The sequence below is a fragment of the Triticum urartu genome, chromosome 7A, assembly GCF_056163025.1.
Source record: "Triticum urartu cultivar PI428250 chromosome 7A, HENAU_Tu73, whole genome shotgun sequence".
In the NCBI taxonomy this organism is placed as follows: Eukaryota; Viridiplantae; Streptophyta; class Magnoliopsida; order Poales; family Poaceae; genus Triticum; species Triticum urartu.
The window spans coordinates 253,071,757-253,082,462 of NC_141879.1; the positions used below are offsets into that span (position 1 = coordinate 253,071,757).

General features: G+C 39.3%; 1 long non-coding RNA gene across 1 annotated transcript; it reads right to left on the reverse strand.

The window, feature by feature from the left end:
• Positions 1-5,677: 5,677 nt before the first annotated feature.
• LOC147959218 (uncharacterized) lies at positions 5,678-8,203 on the reverse strand. The gene is made up of 3 exons (XR_015611355.1): positions 7,765-8,203; positions 6,217-7,698; positions 5,678-6,056 (listed from the first exon to the last, which is right to left on the reverse strand). It is a non-coding gene; the product is annotated as an uncharacterized LOC147959218 (long non-coding RNA).
• Between the last annotated feature and the right edge of the window lie 2,503 nt (positions 8,204-10,706).

Consider the following 10,706-nt stretch of genomic DNA (forward strand, 5'->3'; position numbering starts at 1 on the left):
GAAAAAAATAATTATCTCTACTACTCATAAACAATCAAACTAATTCTTTCTTAAAGCCACACGGCAGACGTACACAGCTTAATTGTCACCGTACGATTAGACTCGCTAACCTTAATCTAACAGTTAACCTTAATCTAATCTATTCTCTGGTGTGCATTTAGTATTTTACGTTGGCTGAACATGCTTCACCGCAGAGGAATAGGAATCTCCGCCCCGCACCTATGCAATCCCTACAATCACGCAGAGGGTGAAAAAAAACGGAAAGTGATCGCAAGCAGATCCCCTCGCTCGCTAATTGCAAGGCCGCGACCCACGCCGCCGCCTGATCCTCCTCCGCAGAACCGACGAGTGCGCCGGCAGCACCTCCCATCCCCTCGTATCATCTCCCCTCTTATTATCTTCCCTATCCCTACCCAGAACGAGACCTCACAAGTCACCGGATTAGAGGAGAGGAAAATTTGGTATGTTGTCGCAGACCCGATGCATTGCGCCTCCATTACAAATCCTAAATTCTACTTTTGATCTAGAGCTCCTACCTACTGGACTTGCTCGGCGTCACGGCCGACGAGGACGTCTACATCTCCCTCCTCATGGACTCCGCCGACACTGTCGAGGTCGCCGCCGTGCACACCCACATCGTCGCCACAGGTGTTGCGCCTGGTCTCCCTCCGCCGTTGCTCGCCTACATGAGGTGTTCGACGGAAAATTCCCTTCAACGACGGCATCACGTGGGCGACCATGGTGTCTGCATCCCGCCAGTTAGCGCCCTCCATATGCCTGGGTATGTTGGATTTGAGGCACTTGGCTTGGATCTTCCCGAGAGCAGAACACGTACGTACAGCTGCAAGCTAAGCAAGCTGCTGATTGATTTTACGCGTAGACGTTGGTCTGAACCTTCTGGCCGGCTACATAAGCAAGCACTCAGGCAGCTGGATGGATTCCGGGCACACAGCTTGCCGTGAACCTTGTACATCTTGGCTTGTCCTACCTTGCTTGGCTGGATTGATTCACTATTTTTTTTCAATTTGGATTTAAAGGCTAATGGAGTGTTTGCATCTGGTGCTGTCGATTTTGCAGAAATTGCTGCTCCAACAGGCAGCAAACCAATCATTTGATATTTAAGGGACAGCAGTCAGCAGGCGCTTTGAGGAAGCACTGGTGTTGACAAATAAAAGAATGCTTTAGGTATACCTATTTACCATTTTCAATTGGTTTGATGCCATCCATATGTGATTCACCGACCAAGAATGGAAAAATTCCTTGCTATTAGAAATTTCTATGGTGGTGCTTCTTTAGGTTCTGCCTGAAAAATGTTCCAGTGCCAATAATCGGTTATACTTTGTAATGGTGATTCGTAATTTGGTCTAACTTTCTAATTATTAGCTACAGTTTACTTCAGTGGTAATGCATGTACGCAAAGGAAGAATTACTGGCTATGGATGATTACTATGAGCGTATGAAATTATGAGTTGTGTAGGTTTCTTAAGCTAGATCGGTTGTTCTAGCTTGTGATGGTTAAATTTTTTATGAAATAGCAGTACTAGATTAGTTGGTCTAGCTTCTTTAGGTTGTAACCAATTGAAGGTAATTTGAAGATCGATCCCACAGCTGAGTATATTCCGTTTTTTATTAACCCGCAACAGAGTGTGTATAGGAAAATATACTTTTGTGAATTGTTAGTGCTCGCTGTCCTTACTGTACTGTATCAGGCTGTTCATGTTCAAATTCTTCAGCGTTTTGTACACATGAAAGGTACTTCTGTAAATCAGTTTTTCAAATTGGCATCGATAAGATGCATATAGATGCATGTATCCTTCTAAAAAATTAACACCAATGTTTCACTTGTTTTGTGAGATTGTTCCTTTTTCTTTTGGACAGCTTTTGGAGATTTTAAGATAGCTTTTTCTGTGGGCAAGCTGGACCTGATACTCAAAGGACCTTAAGTTCTAACCAAAGATGACAATGTGGATGGTCACATTTCAAAGTGTTTTTTCTTTCTCAGACACATGTAAGTTTTGTCTCACTGTGTAAAGAATGGTTAAAAGATGAGAATCAGTATAAAGTGGGGACAGAGGATCATGCTTTCAAAGTTGGTCAGGTTTCACAATAATATGTGTGCATGTGTTTGTGTGTCATCGTCTTTATAATGCGTGTGATGGATGTTGTAGGTTCATTGGTGACAACCAAGAGTATGCTCAGAAATGGCATCGTCTTGCTTCGTTTCTTCGCCTCAGCTAAAGTGCTTAATCTTGAGAAGATGAAAGATAATTGATAGAGTACTCCTGACAAGTGCATTTGTCAAATTCTAGCCAACAGATTGAAAGCATGTCTACCTATTTGTGAGTTTCAGTTCCATTCAATCTTCCTTTTCTTTTTGGATCCAATGTAGAGGAGACCATGTGACTGGTTGTTGATTGCCCAAACACTATTTCCTCTACAAGAGTGTAAATGTTGTTGATGCTTGTTTCCAACATGCAAGGACATGAGCACACACATTTTGTGTATCTATCTAAATCTCATATGCTATGAAGGTTTTCAAGTGCAGAGACGAAGCACCTTTCGAATTTAAAGAAATGGTTGTTGATTTTAGTTAAACTAAATGAATCCCCACTTGTTGTGGGAATGTTTTTTGGTACATTTAGTGTAAACTATCCAAATCATCACTTCGTTTTGTGTAAATGGTGAAATCATGCACTTGAAATAATTAACTTTTTATTCCAGGAATATTTTGCAAAATATTGTACTTACCATTTTAGATGCAATCCTTGCACATTATACAGATCACCTTTTCATTCATTCATTTGCACAAATAGCACATATGCATTATTTTAGAACTATAGATGTTTAATAATATAATGTGCGTCAGTGTTGACGTGCGTTGCACGTGCAAGCTTACTAGTGGCAAAAGGAATCTAACCGAAATCAGTAATTAAGGAGTACTCGTTGCAAAAAACACTCCATTTTTTCAGGTCGCGACAAATGACGCATATGCAGTGCATCACTTGTCGCAACCTGGGAGTTTTCCCTTTTTCGTAGATTCGTTTATTCAAAACATTTTATCTTTTAAACCGTGCATCCAAATCTTGAATCGTTTTCACCATTAGATTCCTCGTGTCGAGATCTTTAAAGCTAGATCCCATGTTGATAGTGTTGATAGGTATTAAACTTTTTTTTTCACGAAAAAACTGAACGAAAAGAACCGCGCAAAAAAACCAAACCAGGAGCACGGTTTTTTCCCTTTCCCAAAGAGGCACGCCCGTGCCTCTCGGGAAATCAGAACCGTGCCTCTCGTGAAAGCAAAATCGTGACTCTCATGGAAGGAAAAAAACAGAAAACACGTTTTTTTTGTTACTGAGAGGCACGGCCGTGACTCTCGCGAAAGCACCAAAGCAAAACCGTGACTCTCGCGAAAGAAAAAAAACATAAAACACGTATTTTTTCCCTTTTTGAGAGGCACGGTCGTGACTCTCGCGAAAAGCACAACCGTGCCTCTCGCGGAAGCAAAACTGTGACTCTCGCGAAAAAAAAATAGAAAACGCGTTTTGTTTTCCCCTTCCCGAGAGGCACGGCTGTGACTCTCGTGAAAGCACAACCGTGCCTCTCGCGGAAGCAAAACCGTGCCTCTCGCGAAATTAAAAAACAAAAAACACGTTTTTTTTGTTTCCGAAAGGCACGGCCTTGACTCTCGCTAAAGCACAACCGTGCCTCTCGTGAAAAAAAACCGTGACATTCGCGAAAGGAGAAAAAATAAAACGCATTTTTTCACGCAATTTTTTTTATTTTTTTTGTCGAAAAGTTAAAGAAGACTGGGGGAAAACCAAAACGTCAAAAAAACCCGGAAAAACCCGTTTAAAAGGCCGAAAACGCGTGCGGAAAAATAAATAAATAAAACAAAATCCAGAGGCAGCGTCCAGAGCACGACATATGACGAATGACTGAGAACGCACCAAGTGACATTGATCATTGCGAGGCTCCCGAAGGAACGCTCGTTAACTAGTTGCTCCCGAATCTAACCCATGACCTGCTACACACGTGCAGTTGCCGAAACCAACTAACCTAGCAGAAAGTTCATGTTTAAAAGTAGTGCGCTTTATAATTAGTACTACAAAAGACATAGGACGCATGGCTATTTGTATTTAATAGTCCCACCTCGGTTTCTTACAATGAAGTACACGAGCTTATATACATTCGAAAATTGCTGGGAATATCAACAAGCCGCCTTAGGAATAATAAACAAAGAATTAGAACAAATGGCCGAAATATGAGTCATTTGATTAGATTATGAGGGGACCTTTTTATATACTAGCAAAAGGGCCCGTGCATTGTAACGGGAGAAAAAAAATCATAATCTCTAATAGCCATGATCACATTTGGCGGCATCACCAAGATACACTATCATTCTCAATTTTCTGAAATCATAAACACTACTTTAAATTCATGAACATATTTGAAATCGTGAACATTTTTCAAATTCATGTTCACTCTGACAAGTTTTTTAATATTCTCTAAAATCGAGAACATTTTTTGAATTCACGAACATATTATATTATTTGCAAATAATTTTTAAAAATCATGAACAGTTTTTTACAAAAATTTCTTTAATGGGCGAAAATTTTGAAATTGATGAATATTGTTTCGGAAATTGGTGGAACAATTTTTGAAATGCACGAACATTTTTTAAAATGCATGACCATTTTTTGAATCTGCAAACATTTCATGAATCAATAACTTATTTTCTAAGTCACGAACAGTTTTTGAATTTTTAGGATATTTTTCTATTCATGAACATTTTTTGAATTCGCAAATTGTTTTTCAATTTCATTAGCATTTTTTAATACACAAAGTTTTCAAAAAATCATGATCATTTTTTGATATCCCGAGAATATTTTTTCAAAATTTTGAATTTTTTTAATAAGCAATTTTTTTATAAAAATCACAAAAAAAATCCACAAACATTTTATTATTTGTATAAATATGTATTTCAAAATCTCAATTTTTTAAATTTTAGGAGCTTTTTTATGTCCTAAATTATTTAGACAAAAAGAAAACAGAAAATAAAAAGGGGAAATAAAAAAATTAAAAAACAGGCCGCCCGGACATGGGCCAGCCCAAACGGGCGCGCTGCTTTTTCTCCCAGCATGCTGAGCGTAGTATAGGAGGTCCTCAAAAAAAAAGTCCCTACTGCATGAGCTGGCCCAGGCGGAGGATTTCACTGTGTGGAAAGTTTTTTTTATCACTTTATAGGTGCATTGGTGGGTAATATTTTGCAACTTTGGGGGCAATTTCCGTGGCATACCGCAAGAAACAATAGCCCATTTATTATTACTAGTAAGCTTGCACGTGCAACGCACGTCAACACTGACACACATTATATTATTAAACATCTATAGTTCTAAAATAATGCATATGTGCTATTTGTGCAAATGAATAAATGAAAAGGTGATCTGTATAATGTGCAAGGATTGCATCTAAAATGGTAAGTACAATATTTTGCAAAATATTCCTGGAATAAAAAGTTAATTATTTCAAGTGCATGATTTCACCATTTACACAAAACGAAGTGATGATTTGGATAGTTTACACTAAATGTACCAAAAAACATTCCCACAACATGTGGGGATTCATTTAGTTTAACTAAAATCAACAACAATTTCTTTAAATTCGAAAGGTGCTTCGTCTCTGCACTTGAAAACCTTCATAGCATATGAGATTTAGATAGATACACAAAATGTGTGTGCTCATGTCCTTGCATGTTGGAAACAAGCATCAACAACATTTACACTCTTGTAGAGGAAATAGTGTTTGGGCAATCAACAACCAGTCACATGGTCTCCTCTACATTGGATCCAAAAAGAAAAGGAAGATTGAATGGAACTGAAACTCACAAATAGGTAGACATGCTTTCAATCTGTTGGCTAGAATTTGACAAATGCACTTGTCAGGAGTACTCTATCAATTATCTTTCATCTTCTCAAGATTAAGCACTTTAGCTGAGGCGAAGAAACGAAGCAAGACGATGCCATTTCTGAGCATACTCTTGGTTGTCACCAATGAACCTACAACATCCATCACACGCATTATAAAGACGATGACACACAAACACATGCACACATATTATTGTGAAACCTGACCAACTTTGAAAGCATGATCCTCTGTCCCCACTTTATACTGATTCTCATCTTTTAACCATTCTTTACACAGTGAGACAAAACTTACATGTGTCTGAGAAAGAAAAAACACTTTGAAATGTGACCATCCACATTGTCATCTTTGGTTAGAACTTAAGGTCCTTTGAGTATCAGGTCCAGCTTGCCCACAGAAAAAGCTATCTTAAAATCTCCAAAAGCTGTCCAAAAGAAAAAGGAACAATCTCACAAAACAAGTGAAACATTGGTGTTAATTTTTTAGAAGGATACATGCATCTATATGCATCTTATCGATGCCAATTTGAAAAACTGATTTACAGAAGTACCTTTCATGTGTACAAAACGCTGAAGAATTTGAACATGAACAGCCTGATACAGTACAGTAAGGACAGCGAGCACTAACAATTCACAAAAGTATATTTTCCTATACACACTCTGTTGCGGGTTAATAAAAAACGGAATATACTCAGCTGTGGGATCGATCTTCAAATTACCTTCAATTGGTTACAACCTAAAGAAGCTAGAACAACTAATCTAGTACTGCTATTTCATAAAAAATTTAACCATCACAAGCTAGAACAACCGATCTAGCTTAATAAACCTACACAACTCATAATTTCATACGCTCATAGTAATCATCCATAGCCAGTAATTCTTCCTTTGCGTACATGCATTACCACTGAAGTAAACTGTAGCTAATAATTAGAAAGTTAGACCAAATTACGAATCACCATTACAAAGTATAACCGATTATTGACACTGGAACATTTTTCAGGCAGAACCTAAAGAAGCACCATCATAGAAATTTCTAATAGCAAGGAATTTTTCCATTCTTGGTCGGTGAATCACATACGGATGGCATCAAACCAATTGAAAAGGGTAAATAGGTATACCTAAAGCATTCTTTTATTTGCCAACACCAGTGCTTCCTCAAAGCGCCTGCTGACTGCTGTCCCTTAAATATCAAAAGATTGGTTTGCTGCCTGTTGGAGCAGCAATTTCTGCAAAACCGACAGCACCAGATGCAAACACTCCATTAGCCTTTAAATCCAAATTGAAAAAAAAATAGTGAATCAATCCAGCCAAGCAAGGTAGGACAAGCCAAGATGTACAAGGTTCACGGCAAGCTGTGTGCCCGGAATCCATCCAGCTGCCTGAGTGCTTGCTTATGTAGCCGGCCAGAAGGTTCAGACCAACGTCTACGCGTAAAATCAATCAGCAGCTTCCTTAGCTTGCAGCTGTACGTACGTGTTCTGGTCTCGGGAAGATCCAAGCCAAGTGCCTCAAATCCAACATACCCAGGCATATGGAGGGCGCTAACTGGCGGGATGCAGACACCATGGTCGCCCACGTGATGCCGTCGTTGAAGGGAACTTTCCGTCGAACACCTCACGTAGGCGAGCAACGGCGGAGGGAGACCAGGCGCAACACCTGTGGCGACGATGTGGGTGTGCACGGCGGCGACCTCGACAGTGTCGGCGGAGTCCATGAGGAGGGAGATGTAGACGTCCTCGTCGGCCGTGACGCCGAGCAAGTCCAGTAGGTAGGAGCTCTAGATCAAAAGTAGAATTTAGGATTTGTAATGGAGGCGCAATGCATCGGGTCTGCGACAACATACCAAATTTTCTTCTCCTCTAATCCGGCGACTTGTGAGATCTCGTTCTGGGTAGGGATAGGGAAGATGATAAGAGGGGAGATGATACGAGGGGATGGGAGGTGCTGCCGGCGCACTCGTCGGTTCTGCGGAGGAGGATCAGGCGGCGGCGTGGGTCGCGGCCTTGCAATTAGCGAGCGAGGGGATCCGCTTGCGATCACTTTCCTTTTTTTTCACCCTCTGCGTGATTGTAGGGATTGCATAGGTGCGGGGCGGAGATTCCTATTCCTCTGCGATGAAGCATGTTCAGCCAACATAAAATACTAAATGCACACCAGAGAATAGATTAGATTAAGGTTAACTGTTAGATTAAGGTTAGCGGGTCTAATCGTACGGTGACAATTAAGCTGTGTACGTCTGCCGTGTGGCTTTAAGAAAGAATTAGTTTGATTGTTTATTAGTAGTAGAGATAGGTATAGATTATTATGGAGCTATATCAAGTATATGTGGATGGAGCGCAACCATTTATGTTTTGAATCGATAGTGTACTCACATTTTATATATGGACACTGTTAAATGTTAAATTTCTATATGGACACTTATGGAAAAACATGACCGTGTTAGATCATGCTCGAAATATGCCGCATTTTTCAAATGCATTGTGTCATATATCCATTGTATACAACACTTACCAGACAATGCATTTGGGTGGTTGCCTCTAGAATATTGTCATCTCTTAGAGTCAATGCATTTGGAGTGGTGTCCCAAGGCTAAAAAGTACGCAAATCTCCTCAGTTTATTAAGGCAATTTTTTAAATAAAGAATAATATTTTATGCATGCAATGAATGAGCAATTAATGATGGTATTTATTACAAAATAAATGCACAATTAATGCAGAAAATAAACGAGTATATGTAACATTATACATACCCTTATCTCACAAAAAATACTTCACAAAGATAACGCTCGATATAGATTATATTTGTACTTCACTGTTTAATGCACAATTAATGCAGAAAATAAATGAGTATATGTAACATTATACATACCCTTATCTCACAAAAAAACACTTCACAGAGATAATGCTCGATATAGATTATATTTGTACTTCACTGCTTGGAATACTTTAAAATGAAAGGATGAGCATTTGAAATATTGAATGGAAGGGAAAGAAATAAAACTAATTGGATATTACCTCCGTCCTAAAGAGCTTGTCTTAGATTTATTTAAATACAGATGTATCTAACACTAAAACATGTCTCCGTATCTAGATAAATCTAAAACAAAAATTTTGAAACCAAAGGAGTATGTTCGTATAACAAACTTTTTGGAACCAAGGGAGTATGTTCGTATATATTTTGGGAGACTACTTGTACGCTAGGAAGGAATTGTTCCTTACAAAAGAAAGAAAGAAATTTACAACCAAAAAAGTGCATGAGAAAATAACCAAAAAAGTGCATGAGAGAATAACTTTGAAAGGTATATATGGACCACACCAAGCATCCGGTGACTTCGGCGAAAGCACAATCGAAGCACACCAGAAGATCCCTGGGGAAAAAACGCACCAGAAGTTGTAGCAACATCTAAATGGAGAAGTGTACGAGGCGCCTCCAGGCATTAGCTCTCATTGTTCTCTTATGCCTCGCTACTCATCCACAATGTAAGTGGTACATAACCAACAATTTTCCTCTCGTGTCCCTTGGAAATCTTACTGTATTTTTGTGTTTCATTCCTTAACTAGTAAGGACACTGATGGATAATAAACCCTAATGTGCGCTAACAGTATTACTCTTTCTCTTAATTTCGCAGGCAATGCCGTACATTATGCGTGCTTCAAGCTTACCACCATCCCAGCCTGCAATCCAGATAAAAGTATATGTTATTGTTGCACAGGGAGTTTGGCTTGCTACAAAACAAGAGATGAATGCAAAGCCCGCTGTGCTCCGCCACCTGTTGGCTTAAACGAGGGAGGGGCATCCTCCTCCTCGTCCTCTGCACTTCCATGAAATGGGATTATTATATTGTTATCTGGAACAATGTGATGGCTGCTCATTATATAATGTCTGAGTGAAGAACTATGAAATAATAAGAGAAAATAATAAAGAGCATTATCTGCAAGTTTGTAATAGGAAATTCCCTTTGCAGTTTGGGTGGGGAAATATTTAGGACGGCCATAGAGGGAACGTTCGTTTCCCCAGGGAATGATCTTTCCCTCGTACAGCATCGAACGAGCGAACGATTGTATTCATTTCCTACATTCCCTCACTTGGCTTTTCGCACGAGTGGAAAAAAAAAGATAGCCTGCTGCACCAAAAGTACCTGCAGTTTTTACACTATGATGATCCAACAGCCTCATCGGTTCGGTTGCCGATCCAGTTTTTACACTATGATGATCCGAGGGCGTCCACGGCAGAACAGTAACAAACTGACGTATTTAACATCGAATTCGAAAGGTCTTAAATGAGGATCAACTAACTAATATGCAGTCATGTACTCATGTAACCAAGTTCTTTACAACTACTCCAAGGAGAACCACACTAGTTTCTCCTAGGACTCCTTGTTTTTTTAGGTGAGGATTCCTTGAGTTTGGTACAACTCATACATGTGTTTTTCATGTCGCGTGTACTACTACCTTTGTCTTAGTGCTAGATATATCTGTTTGAACGACACTTAATATGAGACGAAGGAAGTGTTTCTTTAGTCTACGGTCGTTAACTCATTATATGGCACCGATTTGATATAGCTCGTACTACCATATGTTGTAGGCGTGTATTACTTGCTAAAAACGTTTATAGCTGTAAAAAAAGGTTCAAGGTTGGGTACCATAAATTGGATGGTATTGCGTTCACTTTAGAAAACAAAGTGTGGGGTCCTTTTTTGTACTTTTCATATTCTCCGAGAAATTTATGTTATGTTATTGCTTGTATTCGGTGTATATGTACCATTTTTACAATCGGTGGTTGTT